The 14,954-nt window shown below is 36.9% G+C and overlaps 1 protein-coding gene across 6 annotated transcripts in view; it reads right to left on the reverse strand.

Moving 5' to 3' along the window:
- MAP4 (microtubule associated protein 4) overlaps positions 1 to 14,954 on the reverse strand; it is a 248,111-nt gene that overhangs the window by 191,083 nt on the left and 42,074 nt on the right. The window lies entirely within an intron of this gene.

Here is a 14,954-nt window from a genome sequence, read left to right on the forward strand (position 1 = left end):
TTTCTAGAATTTTGGTTGTTTCATGTTTCCACTAATAGTGTGAATGCCATTATTTTAAAGAGAATTTGCTAAGACAATCCTACCAGTTTGGCAAGATTGCAACCAAACAGACCTGGACCAAACTATTTCCAAAAAAACCTGACACATAATATTCCTGCCATCTTGGACTTTCTACTGAGAGCTTTTAACTATCAGTAACCAACATAATGTTAAGATTCACAATTCTCACACTTGTTATTGCTATTAGATATGCTGCCTGATCAAGCTGCATTAGGACACAACCCAAAAAGTAAGCAAACCACAACAATCAAGAAGCTATGACTCCTATGATTCAATTTCTTGACTTAAAATCACTACTGTCATAAAAATACATAAAAAAAAATACTTTAAACACAGGAAAAAATAAAACCTATAAAAAGAGGAATGGCAAGGAAAGTTCAAGAGAAAGGTTATCTAATTGCTGTAAATTGAACAGACTGACTAGCCTAATTCCCAGTAGATACAGTCTATCAACTACTACAACCTTAGAGAGAGGGAGGAAGGATTAAGCATTTATGTAGTACTTACTATGTGCCAGATACAATACTAAACACTTTTAACAAATACTATCTCATTTGATCCTCATAAAACCCTATAAGCTAAGTGCTATTATTATCTTCATTTTATTGAGGAGGAAACTGAGGGAGATGAAGGATAAGAGGCTTGCCTTGGGTTATAGCGCTAATAAGAGTCTGAAGTTAAATTTGAACTCAGACTTTTCTAACACTAGAACTAGTGCTTTTTCAACTCTACAATTAACTGCGTTCAAGACACACTCCCCATCATTTATAAATCCAACAGCAAAAAAAAATATTAATAATAATGGAAAAATAAGTATCCAAGACCAAAGTTGAGAGTACAAGAAAGCAATATAAAAACACCAGACAGCAGGACAAATATTGAAATAATAACAAGCACACAACCTCCCTCCCACCTCAAAATTATAATGGGATCATAGAGCAATAAGTTAATTCAACAAGGAAATAAGGTCAGAAATCAGCATAGAAATTTAAAATATCCTCAAAGAACAATTTTTAAATGCAATTAGGAGACAAGATCATTTAGAATTAATGACGGTTAATCTCTTAGAAGCAGTGAGCAAACTCAAAAAATATGAGATTTAGATCCAAAAAATGGATATTGAAAACATGAGCATAAAATCTAAAGAGCAAAATTAGATTCAGAGAATCTATATTTGAGCTAGGCAAAAGAGGTAAAAGGATGCTAGAATCAGATTCTTACAAGTAAAACAAACCACAAGGACATAGAAATTACTTTTAAAAAGGGGGAAAGTAATATTTGATGGAGAAGTAAAGAATCATAATCTTGAATTTTAAAAAGTAAACAAAACTCACCCATAAAAGATGAGAGCACCAAAAACATTAGATTAGAAAACAGAACCCCAAAATAAGCCTAGTGTTTGGTAAACACAAAAACATAAAATACTGGGAGAAAAGGATTCAAGAAGAATGTCTGGGAAAACTGGAAGCAGTTTACTGGAAAATAGGTTTAGAATAACAACTTAAATCAGATACCACAAACAAGACAATAGCTCTCTCAGCTCTAAGAATTCTATCTCTGCAGTCTCACATGTCTAGAAAGTTTTCCCCTTTCTCCTCAGACTACTGGCCTCCCTCACTTCCTTTAAGTATCAACTAAAAGTCCCATTACCCTCTTATTTCAAATGTCTTCCCTATGTTAATTGCTTCCTATCTTTTACAAAGTGTGCTTTGTATTCATTTCTTTGTACATTGTCTCCCTCCAGCAGATTGTAAGTTTCTTGAAGACAGGGGCAGCCTTTTATTTATTTTTTTTGTTTTCATATCTCCAGCACTTAGCACAGTGCCTGGTACATAGTAGGTGCTTAATAAATGTTTGATTGATTGATTGATAACGCAATAAAATCCAAATTGATAAATTATTTACAATTAAAAGTCACCACAACAAAAAAATGAAAGAAATAGAGAACAAAACAATATTCCACAACTGTAATAAGGGGAAATCATAACCAGAAAAGAAATAGCAGGTTATAAAAGATAAATTAGACCTTGTATAAAATTTAAAAGCTAGAAGAAAAATATATGGATGGAGAAAGATACTTGTATGAAATGTCTAATAAAAACATGACATCCAGAAATTTGTAGTGAATTAACACAAATATATAAGGCTTAAACACCATTTTCCAATAGTAAAGAATATATAATCCTGTTGGGTTTTTTTTTTAAGAACTGCAAACCAATGTAAAAATGTTGTGGATCATTAATAAAGAAAACAAAAAATTGCTCTGAGTTATCAACCCTAACTCATTCCATCAGCAGATATGATTTAAAAATTGCTGAAGAGGATGTAAGAAAATAGGCACACACTTCTGCCATTAGTTACATTGTAAATTAGTCTGACTTCTCAAAAACAATTAAGAATGTTACAAGAGCTACACAACATCTTAGTATTGGGAATAAAGAAATTCAACAAAAATTTAATTCAACCAATGTTTATAAGAATCCACTAGGTGCAAAGTCCCATATATACCAAAATATTTTTTAATTTTTATTTTTAAATGATTCACTTTCCCCCTCCTAAAGCTGACAAGCAATTCCACTGGGTTGTACAAATGTTATCACTTGATATCTATTTCCACATTATTCATTTTTGCTATAGAGCAATTTTTTAAAAGCCTAAACCCCAAATCACATACCCATATATACATGTAGTAGATGATGTCATACGTTCTTTTGCATTTCTGCTCCCATAGTTCTTTCTCTCAATGTGGTCAGCATTCTTTCCCATAAGTCATTCAGGAGTGCCCTGGCAAATTGCATTGCTACTAGTAGCAATTAGATTGTTCCACAATGTTTTACTTTCTGTGTACAATGTTCTCTTGGTTCTGCTCATTTCACTCTGCATCAGGTTCTGCCAGTTCATATAGAAATCCTCCAGATCATCATCCTTACTGCACAATAGTATTTCCTCACCATCATATACCACAATTTGTTCGGCCATCCCCCATTCGAGGGATACCTCCTCGTTTTCCAGTTTTTGGCAACCCCCCCCCAAAAATGTGGCTATGAATCATTCCTGTGCAAGTATTTTTCCTTATTATCTCTTTATGGTATAAATCTAGTAGTGGTATTACTGGATCAAAGGGTATGCGTTCTTTTAAAGCCCTTTGCACATAATCCCATATGGCCTTCCAGAAGGGCTGGATTAATACACAACTCCACCAGCAATGCATCAGTATCCTGATTTTGCCACATCCCTTTCAACATTTATTATTTTCCTTTACTGTAATATTGACCAATCTACTAGGTAGGAGGCTATACCAAAATACTTACAGGAGTACTCTATGTCCTAACCAATAGCTAAGAACAAATTATGTGCCTATTGATTGCAGAATAGCTGAACAGATTTTATGACACACAAATGTAATAGAGTAACATTGTGCCAAGAGGAATGACAAATATGAAGACTATTAAGAAACATGGAAGAGAATTGGATAGATGGATACCAAGCAAAGAAAGAACAGTATATGATTAATATAATAAAAGTAAGTTATGAGTGGGATATATCATGAAATATCTGTACTAATCACTATACTGGAATTTTTAGTTAGCTTGATCTTTTTATAAGAAGGTACTATGATTTAATAGGAAATAAATGATAATATAAAATACAAAGGCACACATCTTTAAATTTTTAAATAAAAAATTGAAGATATCTCAAGGCCACAGTTAATCAGAAAAGGAAATAGGCTGGTCGTGTAAGCTGAGTAGCTCAGTGGATTGAGAGCCAGGCCTAGAGATGGTAGGTCCTGGGTTCAAATCTGACCTTAGATACTTCCTGGCTGTGTAACCCTGGGCAAGTCACTTAACCTCCATTGCCTAGCCCTTACTACTCTTCTGCCTTGGAAAAAATATATTGTATTGATTCTAAAGCAGAAGGTAAGGGTTAAAAAAAAAAATCAGATACTACTACTACACTGGTATCTACAAAGTATTAAAGGAACTAGAGGAAATCTTCCATTGTATTGGATAGATACTCTATGGTAATCTATTGAAAAACATAAAAAAGAATCACATACAGTGAGAAGATATGAAAATATACCAGTAGAAAAAAGTACTCAGGCTGATGAGATCTTGAATTTATTTAAGTAGTACAGGTTTCCTAAACATTCAAGAAACAGGTAGATTCTACCACCTATGGAAGGTAAAAATTCTACCATTTATCAAATGCCTACTTTATCAAATGAACTACTGATTCTTTTGATATAAATGAACTGTCAAGTTATCAATAATGATATATTAAATGACACTGTGAGGACAGCAGTGTGCTAGGCACAATGAGAGACACAGCAGAAGATAAAATAATGAATATACACCTCTCCCTTCAAAACATGTAAAACATAGTTGGAAAAACAAGTCATCTATAAAGTTAAAGTACAAAATAAGACCTGTCACATGGCATATGATTGAGTGGTTCATATTGATAAATGTTATGGATTCAAAGTATCAATAGCAACTCATTTCTACTAGTCTTTCCAATTTTGCTATTAGTTACAGCTTCGACACAGAAATCACTAGAGCAGTTTATAAAATGACCCTTGGAGATTAATTATCTAGTTCAACATCTCACAACTGCCTTAAAAATCCTTTCTGAAATGTCTTTCAAAGTGATATCCAAAAGAACATGGAGAATGGAAGAGGTACTGCAGGAATAAAGAAGCGCAAATTTCCAATTTAAAAAAAGAGAGATTAAAGCCTGCAAATTCAAAATCAGTTAAGGACTTTGATTCCTTGAAAAAAATGAGAATGTTTTATTAAACATATAGTTAATAAATACCTAGAAAAAGTAATAATGACAGCAAAAAGCCAGCACCAGAACTCTCCCTATTCTACTAGCTCTACCTCTGCTCATCTTGGACATTTCTTACCTCGGTGACTTTGGGAAAGTCACTACACTCTCTGAAATTCAGTATCTCATCCATAAAATGTGAGTTTGGATGGGGCAGGCTCTAAGGTACCTCCCAGCTTTGGGTCTATGATTCTTCAGAGTTGGAATACTTAGTCTAGCCAAGATATGATAGAGGAAGTTGTGTTTGAAAAACTGTAACACAGAAGATTAGGATTAAATTTTTTCTGTTAGCCCCCAAAGGATAGACCTTCTAAGAACAATGGGCAAAAAAAGTGGCAGAGGTAAATTTAGCCTTGATAAGAAAAAAAATTCCCAAGATTTGAGTTACCAAAAGTGGAAAGGTTTGCTTTAAGTCATGGGTTCTCTCACTGGAGGTCTCCAATCAAAATCTGAGTGTCCACTTGTCAGATACATCAGAATACAGATTTTTTTTTTCAGACAACTCTAAAATACAGAAATTCCATAATGGTCATCCAGCATCTGCTACTATAGTCAGTTCTACTATTTCACAAAATGTTATTTCCCAAGGTCAGTCAATAAACCTGTATCATTCATGTGCTATGTGTTAGGCACTGCGCTAAGAGCTGGGGATACAAAAAGAGGTAAAAGGCAGTTCCTGCCACCCTTGGGGATCTCACAATCAAATGGAGCTGATGAGCAAACAAATGTGTACAAATAAGCTACACAGCCCACAGGAGGGAGTGAGGAATCAAGGATGACATCTAGGATGACCTTAAGGGACCAGGAGGATGGTGTTGCCCAAAACAGTCATCGGGAAGGGAATAAATAATGGCTAAGTCTGGACTGCTCTGTTTGGCAGAGGCTGCATGAGCAGGTGGGGTTGGCGACAATGCTGAGCCATTTTTATCAGGAACCTACTTTAGCATTAGCAACTTATTAGGAATCAAGAACGTTTATTACACTATGTACTATAATTCAAACCCAGTTAAACTCCTGAATTTTATTTTCTTTGAATATGGAAAATAGTTGCATCATGATGTTCCATAATAACTTGTTCTATTTTAGAAGGCTCTAATTAAATTATCTCTTCTCCATTTCATTAGAACATTATATGTTTCTTTATACCTCATCTATTGATAAAACTTTAGTGGCCTAAATTCCATCAAAGCCAACTTATAAATGGGGAAAATATGGCCTAAGTGAATTGTCCCACAGTCATACAGGTTCTATCAATGGACCAACTAGATGTTAGGTCTACAAATTATTCAGTGCTTTTTTTTTTTTTTTAACTAGACATTACTACACATACTCTCCAACCTTTCCATCATTTCCATTGCTTTTCTTTGGCTAATCTTGAATTTCACTAGCTCCTTCTAAAATGTAACTATAAACGGGGCCAAGTGATCTAATGAAGATTAATCAATGCCAAGTATTTCCCAGCTGTTCCCATAAACATTTAGAAGGGGAACTCCAGAGTTCTTTGCATCATTTCAACATTCAAGCTGCCCCTCCAGAAAAAAAGGTAAGGTATAAACTAATATCTCCAAAGCTTCCTCTCTCTAACTGGATTAACAGTACTTTCCTTGGGAACCAGGGAAATATCCTTCCAAGATCAACATGCATAACATGGCATTAGCCTCATTGAACCCTTTCGAATACAAAATTTCTAGCAAGTCACAAGACAGTCTACAAGACTAAAAATGCAGGTATAAGTTGTTTTGAGTAGGAAATATGTATTAGACAAGGTCTTAGGTATTCTAATTTGATTAGATAGTTAAAAAACCATGCCAATGGGGGCAGCTGGGTAGGTCAATGGATTGAGAGCCAAGCCTAGAGATGTGAGGCAGGCTTAGAGACAGGAGGTCCTAGGTAATCTGGCCTCAGATCCTTCCCAGCTGTGTGACCCTGGGCAAGTCACTTGACCCCCATTGCCTAGCCCTTACCACTCCTCTGCCTTGGAGCCAATACACAGTATTGACTCCAAGACTGAAGGTAAGGGTTTTAAAAAAAACAAACATGCCAAGCAAAGATACTGCCTTGGGAGTTCAAGCATCAGAATAATCATGCCATAATCATTTGTCTCCTTTTCCCCCCAGTGTCAAACTCATAAAGCTAGATAAAGAATGGCCCCTGTGTTCTATCCAATCACTCTTCCAGACCTTGAGGTCCTCAAAAACAAGAGTGGGAAGAGGTACTAAAAGGAGATCTAAGGCATATATATAAAATGAATCAGGATCAGAATTCCCACCATCAACCTTACAGAACTACTTTAATCTACTTCAAACATCTGTGATTTTAAGGCTGCACTTGATATTCATTTTAACCAAATTTCATGTATACAAAAGATGAGAGCTGGAAGTGAGAAACTGTGAGGTCTTCTCTAGGGATGACACTACTTCCAATATCAGAGCTTCACTTACAGAGTTCCACTTTTTTTTACTTATATTTCAATAGATCTGTTGATTTGAAGATGAAGACACCAAAGTACTTTAGGCTAGAGGTAAGAACTGTCTTTACCAGAAGATCATTCGTACCAAATAGTCCTTTATTTCATACCCTCATATTATTTTTAAAAAAAAAAAGAAAGAAAGAAAAAGTCTCAGGCTTTTAGAATTGCTAAAAGCTTGCAAAATTATATTTTTCTCCATGGAAAAATAAAAAGCCATACAAAAGTCAAGATTTTAATGATATGTCTAAGAGCTATATGCCGAGCAAATTTTTCCCAGACAATAAGACTGAGTTTGTGGTCATCAGCCTCTGAAACTAAATGGGTTTCCAATAGACAAATACAGTGGTTACATTTAACCTTCCAAAGACATTAAATATGTTGCTTCAAGTTTCCTGTTCACTTTCCTTTGCACTAAAATATTCATTTCATAAACCATAAACTACATCCCACAGGATTCCAACATGACTTGGGTAATATGCCTATACTAAAGCTCTGGATCTGACTAGATAAAAGTCATTTCTAAATGATCTTCAGATTCAATCATTCATGTACTTTCACATAAATCCCTAATTTGACTTGTTCTTGAGTAGATGTATGAGTTATAAGTAGATCCATTTATTATTTGTATCTAGCCTTACACAAAAAGCAATCAACCACAATCATTTATCGGTTGTCTACTTTATTTAAGGCACAAGGTTTTACAAATATAAAAGTAAAGGATTTTCTTTTGTTTACTTCACAAGAATATCCAAAATTGTATTGCCTTAGATTGTAAGTTTCCTTACCATATTTGCCCAGGTACCCCATGAAAAGTGTTAAAGTTCCAGTCAAAGCAGATGCAGAAGAGTCCAAGAAGCCCTGGGGCATCATGGCACGGCCTCACACCCCCAAAGATGCCTCCTGGTTACCCCAGGGACTTCCCACCAAGCTTTCATCATTTAAGGTGAACATGTATAATAAGGAAAAATACATGAGCAGTTTTAAGAGTCTGAGATAAGATTGTGCTGAAGATAGGGCTAGGGTGGGGAGGGTGGGCCCCCACATGGACCTGGCTGGGAGAGCCACAAGGAAGCAGGTGTTCATGCTACAGGCCAGGGCACTAGTGAAATATATAAAATGAAACAAGGTTAGGAGCACAGCCAAGGGAAAAAGAATATCCCATTGCACCTGAATGTCCCATAACAAAACTCTGATTGCCCTGCCTATAGTTATATCTCTGCTCTACAGTCTTGGTTATTAAATCATTTAACTAACTTCATTCCTGATCTATAGACCTTTGTTAACCTTCCATCTAGACCGTGCCTTTCTTCTCTCTCTTACTCTGCTACTGAAGTCCTCCCCATCGCTGAAAGTTCAGTTTAATATCTCCTCTAAAAAGTCTTCCCTCACACCTCACTCTCTCTCCTCTAAATCTATATGCCTTTCATGTAGTCCTTGTGCTTTTTTTTCTAGCTTCCTGTCACTCCTACATCGAGGCCCTAAGTGCCACCAAGGGAAGAACCATAATCTTATCTAGTCTTTTTCTGTCACTCCATGTCTACCTATCTTCTGCACCCAGTAGACTCTTAATAAATATTTATTGAATAAAACTGATAGGCCTAGGTGTCTTCTGTGTGAAACAGTTGCTGGTTGCTAGGCTGAAATGCAAGGTACCAATTTAGATGAATAAAAACCCAGTAGGGGTTGGGTCTAGGTATCTCAGGAATCAGACCTTTTCCCAGGCCCTAAAGCAGTAGCTGAAATCAGCTGAAAGGCTTTTGCTGACAATCCAAATTTAATCTTCTGGAGGCAGGAGACAGAGGGAACTTGGAGACTCCTTCACAATGGAATGTGCTCGCTCCCCTCCGGATCTCCAAGTCCAAGTCTACTGACCTTTAAGGCAGAGCCTAAACCTAGTTTGTTCTGAGCCCTTTGCCTAATGAGCTGACAGTCTAGACCAGTGATGGGCAAACTATGGCCTGCGGGCCAGATGTGGCCCCCTGAAATATTCTCTCTGGTCGTGCATGACATTATTCCTAATCTGACAAATATGAGTAGGATACAATACAGTGATACTTCAAAAGAACTGCCTTAGAAACAGATTGACAGATGAGCATTTCCTTTCCTTTGGCCCCCTCTTTAAAAAGTTTGCCCATCACTGGTCTAGAAGATAAGAAGGCAATGACAGGTAGCTGTGATGTGGACTATATTCAGAATCTTATTGTATTTCTTGCACATGTGCCTGGGGGCTTTTGTAATGGGTATATTTTTAGCCTTTAAAAAATAAACAAATTAACACCAGCTGTAAAATGACATGGACTTGCAACTAGAGACTAAAAGAGAAAAAAACAAATGAAAAAAGCAGTGATGAGACTAATGTAAATGATCATACAACTTGGCAGAAAAACATTAATTAAATAAATCACAACAATTTCCCTGGCTTACAGATTTAGCATTCTTCTCCTAAGTCCTGGGTATAGTACTTATATCATCATTGTGGCAGATGAAAGATTTTGCTGGTAATTAAGATTTAGTGCTCAAAGGTACCTCAAATATTTAAGCTGTGAGATTTAAATTAATACCGATAACTCCAAGTATTATTTTATTAAGTTTATTAATATTCACTTGAAGTAGAAGAAATTTAAAAAGAGAAGTTCAAAGCCTAAAGTCTAACTAAAGTATGACCACATGTGTAGATTCTCCTGCTGGCTCTCTCAGCCAGCTTTAGCAGTCTCATTCAGGGAAAGAGAGAAAAAGACGGATGGGGTCACACCAAAACTTTATCCTCCTATCTTTCACACACAGCGTAACTAACCATGCAAAGACGATGCTGGGTAAGTAAATTCTATCTACACAAAGCCAACCCCCTAATTTTACAAATAAGCATTAAGATGTAGAGTGGGCAAATGCTTTAACAGAACAAAAATCTGAAGCCAGGTCTTCTTACTCTAAATTCAGTGTGCTCTGTGCTATACCATGAATCTTGCAGGTATTTAGAAGAGCAAAAGAAGACAAAGAACTAAGTCAAATTTATAAGAATCCAAGTCATTCCCCAATTGATAAATGGTCAAAGGATATGAATAGACAGTTTTCAGATGAAGAAATCAAAGCTATCGATAATCATATTTTTAAAACATTCTAAATCACTCTTGATTAGAGAAATGCAAATTAAAACAATTCTGAGGTACCACCCCACACCTATCAGATTGGCTAATATGAAGTAAAGTGATAAATTTTGGAGGGGACGTGTCAAAATCAGAACACTGACGCATCGTTATTAGAGTTGTGACTGGATCCAACCATTCAGGAGGACAATTTGGAACTATGCCCAGGGACCAAAAAGTTAAGCAAACCATGACCCTCTAATACCACTACTGGGTCAGCCGATGGTCTTAGATCCTGAAAGCACCCCAAGGATCAAATCTTAAGTACCATTCTAGCTCTGCCCACATACTGCCCAGGGTGACCCTGGTGATGGGGAGTCATTTCAATCATACCCATCTCTTTGTGACCTTATTTGAGGTTTTCTTGGCAAAGTGGTTTATCATTTCCCCCCCAGCTCATTTTACAAATGAGGAAACTGAGGCAAACGGAGTAATGTGACACCCAGGGTAACACAGCAAGTGTCTGAGGCCTAACTGGTACTCAGAAAGGCAAGTCTTCTGAATTCCAGGCCCAGCACTCTATCCACTGCATCACCGAGCTGACCACTAAGTTCCCTTCCAAATCTAATATATCTTGTGATTACATAATTCTGTTAAAATTATGGTTCTTCCCAAATTGTGTCCTGCTATTCCCAAAGTTACTACATAAACATTAATCTTCCTTTTATATCCCCAAACAACCTCTACCCCCAAAAACCTGAAATCTGTTTGGACATCAGTTTAAATAAAGACAGAGGATTAGTGGTGCTTTGTCAGGCTCTCGAGGGTTTAAATTACATAGTAATACTAAAGATATTCACATGTTGGATTGCAAATGCCTTTATGGAATCTTGATGAAATTGGAATCCTTCTTGGGAAGTCTTTGGTGGCCTAAGCAGCATAAGAGATTCAGGCAGATGAGTTTTCTCTACAGATGAGGGCACAAGACAAGATGACTTCAAGGTTCTCTCCTTTTAAAAGCTATATGTTTCTTTTTTATTGGAAGTTGAATCAAATGAACATTTCAATATGCAAAAAAGGAGAACTGTATATGACACCATAAACTTGTTACAGAATCATTTCAAATTCAAAATGGTAATAAATGGTAATAAAATTGTCCTGTTTATTTGTGCTACCCCTGATCACCACCAGGAAATTTTTACATTTTCTACTAATTATTTGTTGATATTTTATTCCTAATGTGGGATTTTTTATGTCTATACTACTCATTAACTCACTCTCTTGCAATAGAAGCCCTCCCTTCCATGAATTAAGTACAATCAAATAAAGTCAATCTATGTATTAGCCATGACTTAAAATTAATGTCTCATTTACCTCTAATCTAACCACTTCTCTGCCAAGAAGGCACTGGTATGTCCCACCAGCAATCTTATGAAGTCATAATTAGACGCTGCACTGATCACAATACATTAGCATTTCCAAGATGCTTTACTTTATGGTATCATAGTCATCATTTAAGTTCTTTACCTGGATCTATTCATTTCACTTTACACATCAGTCAATACAAGTCTTTCCAGATTTCTCTGAATCTATTTTGTTCATCATTTCTTGTGGCATGAGAATCATGTAAATTCCACAATTTGTTCAGCCATTCTCCAATTAATGGGGATCCACTTTGTTTCAAGTTTGTTTGTTTTTTGCTAAAAACATATTGATACTACAAATATTTTGTATATATAGGCATTTTTCTCTGTCTTTGATCTCTCTGTAGTATATTCCTAGTAGTAGTAGTGACAGTGAATCAAAGGATAGGTATATTTCTCAAAAGACTTCTTTTAGATCAAGATATGTTATTCCAACAGCAATTCCAGATATTTTATCTAGGAACCCAGTAATACTGAGCACACTTTTACATTCATATCGTGAAAGTCCACTGCAGGACTAAAGTGTGTCAAGAGGGTCATGTAGCTCTCATCTCTGGATCTTTTACAAGATTGGTTTCCTTGTCTCCTTTGGATTCTCCTGAAAGAGTCATTTAAAACCATCTTCTTGATAAGTGTAGTAAGAGCCAAAAGAGGAAAATAACACTCTTGTATTGACTCAGGAGCTAAAGTTCTACAGCCTACAGTTTCTCAAGTTTCTATTTCACTATTAATGTAATTAGCACCAATCAACCTGTGCAGTTCTTAAGGAGATAACATAATGATCAGGTAACTATTTTAACCATGGATTCCCATATACCCAACCTTACAACTAGTGAATAAACACAAACATACTTTGCCCAACACTTGACTTTACAGATGAGGAAACTGGCTTATTACAAAAGGAAAAATGACTTATACCAAGTAATGACAGGGCCTGGACCAGAACCTAAACTTTAGAGTTTTTCCTACTATACCATGTTTATCCAACAGGAAAGAGGGAGAGGGGGAAAGTGATGTAGGAAAGAAAATAAAAAACTAAGAAATTTCCCTCTGTTCATAGTCTCAGTTTGATTTATATATTCAAAAACTTTTGACTTCCCAAAATAAAATCATGACTGATTAATTTCTCTTCCATATAATAAAAATTTTTTAAATGGGTGGCGAATCCTCAATTCAAGATTAAAAGTTCATTACTGGGGCAGCTGGGTAGCTCAGTGGATTGAGAGCCAGGCCTAGAGACAGGAGGTCCTAGGTTCAAATCCAGCCTCAGACACTTCCCAGCTGTGTGACCCTGGGCAAGTCACTTGACCCCCATTGCCCACCCTTACCACTCTTTCACCTATGAGTCAATACACAGAAGTTAAGGGTTTAAAAAAAAAAAAGTTCATTACTACAGGCAATGACCCTTGGCATGTCGAGCAAAGTTTCTGAAAAAAACTTTGTGGTCCACAAAAATACTACAAAAAGTCTCACTGTTTGGGGGAAGGTGGAAGAAGATGGACCTAATATAAACTAATAAAAGCCTAAATCATAGATTTTCAAGCATGTGTCATAACTTGAAGCTGATTTAAAAAATGGTGTGCTGAGACCTTTAACATCTTTCAAAAAGACAAAAAGTAGCATATAATTGGCATTTTCAATTTGGGGGTAAGTTTATTCAAACAGTTTATTCAAAGTTAGTATAAATAAGACTGTAAAGGCACTACTTAAACAACCAGTTTGTTTAGTAAAAACCTTTTTATGGATAGGGAAAAGGAAAATTTGAGCCTTTGCATGATAAGATAGTAAAGACTTCACCCAGAATAAGAATTATCACAAAGCCAACATGTTACAGAATATTAATCCAAAATGTACACAGGCACACATGCAAAGATCTAAAATTATTCAGGAAGTTAGAAAAAGATTTTTATAAAAAACAAATTTAGTTAACTTCTATCTTCCTCAAAGTGAAACAAGTCTCCTCCACAGTGAAAAGTCAAATAACTATCCGTTGGGTTGTTCTCTCAACTGTCCTGAACCTTAACCTAAAATTCAGTTTTCATTTCTGCCCTTCTACATTCATCCCTCTTCAAGATACCTTCCAAGCAGGAGTCTTACCATGTCATTGCCCTGCTCCAAACACTTCAAGCACTCGGCCATCCCTCTAGAAGAAAATACAAACTCCTCAGGTCCTCACTGAAAGCCCTGCAATCCGTGTGCAGACCCCTTTTTCAGACTTCTTTTCCGTGACTCCACCTCACGTACTCTCTCTGGGTTACAGCCAAAGTGGACACCTCGCGGCTTCCTTTCCCATCTCTGCCCCTGCCTGAAGGGCTCTCCCTTCTTACCTGGGACACTGGGACCCCTGGGCCTCTTTGGGGATAGGCAAAAGCATCACCAAGACAGGGAGAAGGTCAGAAGAGCAGGGGAAGAAAACAGGCTTTGTCACATCCACAAACCTACCTTTGAGAGAAGCTTCTGAGCCTGGCAAGCATGTTTCTAATACCCCCACGAACTAGGTAACATTTTGGCTAGAAAGATCCTTGGAAATCCTTTCCACTAAGACCATGTTATATAGGGGAGACAAGAAGAGAAGTCCAGCCAGAGTCCCCCCTCCAGAGCCCGGGGATCTCCCAGGTGCAGCCCCCAACACGTGCTTCAAAACCTGTGCAGAGAAGCATTGGACTGGCTCAGTCTATGAGCCACATAGGGAAGAGAAGTACTTTTGACTGGCTGCTAAGCCAGTCTTGGTGTGTATTCGAAAGTCACTAATCAACCAAAATGCGTCTTTTTTTTCCCTTCCTGGCTGCTACATAGAAGTAAGAAGACTAAGGTGTAAGGGCAGTTGGGTGGCTCAGCAGATTGAGAGTCAAGTCTAAAGATAGGAGTCCCGAGTTCAAAAAAAAAATTTTTTTTTTAATTTTAAACCCTTAACTTCTGTGTATTGACTTATAGGTGGAAGAGTGGTAAGGGTAGGCAATGGGGGTCAATTGACTTGCCCAAGGTCACACAGCTGGGAAGTGTCTTGAGGCCGGATTTGAACCTAGGACCTCCTGTCTCTAGGCCTGGCTCTCAATCCACTGAGCTACCCAGCTGCCCCCCCCCCCCCGG

The sequence above is a fragment of the Gracilinanus agilis genome, chromosome 1 (assembly GCF_016433145.1).
Source record: "Gracilinanus agilis isolate LMUSP501 chromosome 1, AgileGrace, whole genome shotgun sequence".
In the NCBI taxonomy this organism is placed as follows: Eukaryota; Metazoa; Chordata; class Mammalia; order Didelphimorphia; family Didelphidae; genus Gracilinanus; species Gracilinanus agilis.